Genomic DNA, 5145 nt, shown 5'->3' with positions numbered 1-5145 from the left:
GAAAAGGCAGAGGAACGAGAGATCAAATTGCCAACATCTGCTGGATCATGGAAAAAGCAAGAGAGTTCCAGAAAAACATCTATTTCTGCTTTATTGACTATGCCAAAGCCTTTGACTGTGTGGATCACAATAAACTGTGGACAATTCTGAAAGAGATGGGAAGGAATACCAGACCACCTGACCTGCCTCTTGAGAAACCTGTATGCAGGTCAGGAAGCAACAGTTAGAACTGGACATGGAACAACAGACTGGTTCCAAATAGGAAAAGGAGTACGTCAAGGCTGTATATTGTCACCCTGCTTATTTAACTTCTATGCAGAGTACATCATGAGAAATGCTGGGCTGGAGGAAGCACAAGCTGGAATCAAGATTGCCGGGAGAAATATCAATAACCTCAGATATGCAGATGACACCACCCTTATGGCAGAAAGTGCAGAGGAACTCAAAAGCCTCTTGATGAAAGTGAAAGAGGAGAGTGAAAAAGTTGGCTTCAAGCTCAACATTCAGAAAACGAAGATCATGGCATCCGGTCCCATCACTTCACGAGAAATAGATAGGGAAACAGTGTCAGACTTTATTTTTGGGGGTTCCAAAATCACTGCAGATGGTGATTGCAGCCATGAAATTAAAAGATGCTTACTCCTTGGAAGGAAAGTTATGTCCAACCTAGATAGCATATTCAAAAGCAGAGATAATACTTTGGCAACAAAGGTCCGTCTAGTCAAGGCTATGGTTTTTCCAGTGGTCATGTATAGATGTGAGAGTTGGACTATGAAGAAAGCTGAGAGCCAAAGAATTGATGCTTTTGAACTGTGGTGTTGGAGAAGACTCTTTGAGAGTCCCTTGGACTGCAAGGAGATCCAACCAGTCCATCCTAAAGGAGATCAGTCCTGGGTATTCATTAGAAGGAATGATGCTAAAGCTGAAACTCCAGTACTTTGGCCACCTCATACGAAGAGTTGACTCATTGGAAAAGACCCTGATGCTGGGAGGGATTTGGGGCAGGAGGAGAAGGGGACGATAGAGGATGAGATGGTTGGATGGCATTACCAACTTGATGGATGTGAGTTTGAATTAACTCCAGGAGTTGGTGATGGACAGGGAGGCCTGGCGTGCTGTGATTCATGGGGTCACAAAGAGTCGGACACGACTGAGTGACTGAAGTGAACTGAACCATCGATGAAAATAATAAATTAATAATCAGTGATAGGACTAGAAAAGACTTTTATCTGAGCCAAACTGAGAACCACAGCCCTGAAGGCAACTTCCCAGATTAGTCTGAGAAACTGTTCCAGAGAAGCATGGTTTTCAGCACATTTTCTATCTCGTCAGAACAAAGAACATTAAACAAGTCAAGGGAACATTTATTTCTTCAAGGTTTCAAAAGAGCAGACCAGCACGTACGCAGTGAGTCAGTATGGCCTTGGCACCTGAGAAGAAAGTCTTACCATCAGAGGGGGCCGAACATGGGCGTCCCAGGAAGAGGGGCATTAACCTGTATTTTTAACATGGTCATTCATTACTTCTGGTCAGTGTGCCCTTTTCTTTAGGAATTAAAGCAGATGTACAAAGTATGTTTGATAGGCCACAAGCACGCTCTTTCAGTTACCATAAAATTCATGTTAACCACATATAAGCCAGAATGACTTCCCTGTGTCTCAGTATGGGAAAGTTTCTTTTATCACCACTGAATGGTGCTTAAATCACATGTACGCCTTTCACTGCACTTCTCTTGGGCAGTGCTGATCTAGAGACTCAGAGACTCAGAGTTCTCTAGAAGAACCGCTGCCGTTTCTGGATGAACGCCTCTGAATACAGCAGCAATTCCAGCAGATGCTCTGCCCCTTTCTTCCCCAGCCGCTCTGAGGGGCCTGCTGTGCAGAGAACCTGCTCTCTTCTGAGCGAATCTTAGCTCTTTCTATTTTCCGCTCAGTCCTTCAGCATACTTTTAATAAGCACGAACTAAGAGCATCGACTCCTTCTGTCTGCTCAGCTGATGGCTCTGGTGGTGGCTTTTCCAAGATAATACTCTCTTGGGTACAGGAAGCCCCTGGAGGGCTGTGGACCTATGTTGCCATAAGAGGCCTTGGAAAGGGAGCACCCTGGCCGTCACCTGCTTCATCACTGCCAAAGGCCAATGGGACCCCTCACTAACACTGGCCTGGGGCCCAGCCTTTCATTCCTGCTCCGCCCCTTGAGTTTGGAAGAAGTTGGGAAAGGGAGCGCTGTAGAGAATCACCCAGACCTGTTCGGCCAGGAGACAAAGAGGAAGTCAGTGAAGTCTTTTTGCTCAGCTTGACAACGTCCCCAGCTCCCGGAGACTTTTGAGACTTTGCTTGAGAAGCAGTTGGGGCTCCTCTGTCGCTCTCTCCCGTCAGCACTCCTGAGAAACCCCTGGCCAAGGGCACTAACCGCTGCTCTCTGTTGAGAACTGAGCATGCGTCAGGAGCAGAGCTCTCTGTGTATATCTCACTTAATGTGTCAACAGCCCTGAGGGATGGGTGCTGTTACTAGCCCCAGTCCCCAGGGGAGAAGTGGGGCACTTTGCCTGAAGTTAAAAAACTGAGAGAAAGGCCTTGCGGGACTCTAAATATGCTTTAAAAACATTGATGCTTGTCAAATCTATATTTTAATTTTTGAACTATGTAAGTAATGTAGATATTTTCATTATAAAAATTAAAAAATAGAATGCTGAATATCTCCTTTGCAATCCTTCCCCCACCATTCTTTTTGCTTAAAACCTCCCAAGGTAACTGCTGCCTGGGTTCACACACATAGTGTTTGCTCTGCTGCTGCTGCTAAGTCGCTTCAGTCGTGTCCGACTCTGTGCGACCCCATAGATGGCAGCCCACCAGGCTCCCCCGTCCCTGGGATTCTCCAGGCAAGAACACTGGAGTGGGTTGCCATTTCCTTCTCCATGAGTATTTGCTCATACACCCATATTTCGGCATTTAGAGTGTTGTTTTGTTTTTTAAGGTTGAGAAAGTACAAAAATGTTTATTAGTTGATTGTGAAGTGAAGTGAAATCACTCAGTCATGTCCGACTCTTTATGACCCTGTGGGCTGTAGCCTACCAGGCTACTCTGTCCACGGGATTCTCCAGGCAAAAGTACTGGACTGGGTTGCCATTTCCTTCTCCAGGGGATCTTCCTGACCCAGGGATCGAACTGAAGTCTCCCGCCTTGCAGGCAGACGCTTTACCCTCTGAGCCACCAGAGAAGCCAATGATTAGTTGATTGAGACGGGTTAATTTACTTGAGCGTTGAATTTACCAACTTTCCAAGGGGGAAATAAAACTTAGGGTTTTGTTTTATTTTTTAAGCATATATGCTACCATGTTTATGTACTGTTCCTGACCAGCTTTTCTTTTTCTCTTAACAATGTCTTTTTTTTTTTTTTTGGCCATGCTTTGTGGCTTGTAGGATCTTAGTTCCCCAACCAGGGATCAAACCTGTGCCCCCAGCAGTGGAAGCAAGGAGTCCTGAACACTGGACGCTTGGTAGTTCCCAAAAAACAATGTCATAAAGGTCTTTCCACATTGGTGGGTATAGAGTCCCTTCATTATTTTGAAATAACTGCCGTGTTCCACGGTGTGGATGTATCAATGATTTCTCTAATGAAGGATATGTAAGGCTTTATTTTGAACAGTGTTGCCATAAAAGCCCTGTGCCTACCACCTCGAATACATCTGTCGTGTTGCTGTAGGGGGATTCCAGACATCATTGCTGGGTGTGAGTGCTAGCATTTTGATCAGTAGTGATACATTGTTTTTGAAGAAGCCTTTATTCCCCCTGCCTCCTCATGAGAATGTCCATTTCCTCATATCTTCATAAGAACTGTACATCTTCCAACATTAGCATTTTCATCCCTCTAATAGGTTCTTGATAATATTTATTATCCCTGCTGCCTCATTTTCCTGCCACAGACCCCTAAAAACTTCAGACCTTAAATTTCCTGTTTTCCAATCGTGGTGACCACGCCATAGTCCTAGAGTGGGGTCTGGGTGACAAGTTTTCCCCCACGATGACATCTGGCAAGGTCGCCAGCAGCCACTGTTTAATATTTATTGGCAGCCCGCTGTGTGCTGGGCCCACACAGCAGCCCAGACCTTCGGGAAGAAAACATGCAGTGATTTGAAAGGCAGAGATTACTTAATAAAAAGCGACAGCCCCATCCGAGGCCACAGAGGTGCCACTGTTTCCCTGGGCGTCTATGTTCCCAGTGAAGCAGGTGGGGGTGTGTCCCCCTCTGAGAAGCCCCATTAATACGGCAGCTGGTCTCCTACAGGATGTCTCCAATGGGCTCGTCACTTCTCCGTCTATGAGCAATTAAACTGCACCAGGACGCCCTGTATCTTTATATCACCCCCTAATGACTTGGGGGGAGGGGGTGGATACAAAGAGCTCACATCGTGGTTAATCGGCAAAGTGATCACCTTTCTCCAGAGGCCAAAAGTCCAGTGTATTTCCCCTCCTCTCCCCTTGCCTAGGCCAGAAAACAACTGGCTTTGTCCCTGCTGCGCACCCCTGGAATTAAATGTCATTTGCAAAGGCCATAATTGCTTGAAGAGACAGTCGCTTCTTTTTGTCTTTCTCAGACTCTGATCCTTTTAACCCGGCCCACTCCCGCTCCCGCTTCCCCGCCCTGCAGACTTTTGTTTCCTGAGTCCCATCCCAGGGCCTGTCAGATTACATTTTTTATTGCATCTAGACAAAAAGCCATCTGGAGCTCCTGGTCTCCACTGTCAGTGGGCCTCGGTTCCCAGGCTCTCCTGCCAGGACCCCCCCACCCACCGCCACCGATTAAGAGTCACCCCCCGCTGGCTCCCTCTCTTTATTTTTCGCCCCCTGCCTCCACCCCCTCCTCAGCCCCAGTGCCTGAGTCCCTGGGCTCCGCTACCTTGTCTTGGCCGGAACAATGTGGGCTGTCAGCTTGCATTAAGCATGCAGGGAAAGCGCCACAATTTCAGTAGGCTAAAAGCTTACAGATTCTTCATTTGCTTCTCCCAGTCGGGAGTTTCTCCCCTCATCGCTAATATACTTATTTTAGGCCTGAGTTATTCCTCTTCTTTCTTCTTGGCCCCAAACCTAAATAGCACGTTAGGGAAGAGCCTTTGTAAGGACAGGAAGCCAAGGACACAGCGTG

This window comes from Bos indicus, chromosome 19 (genome assembly GCF_029378745.1).
Source record: "Bos indicus isolate NIAB-ARS_2022 breed Sahiwal x Tharparkar chromosome 19, NIAB-ARS_B.indTharparkar_mat_pri_1.0, whole genome shotgun sequence".
Classification (NCBI taxonomy): Eukaryota; Metazoa; Chordata; class Mammalia; order Artiodactyla; family Bovidae; genus Bos; species Bos indicus.
Note: the sequence above shows the minus strand (reverse complement) of the source record.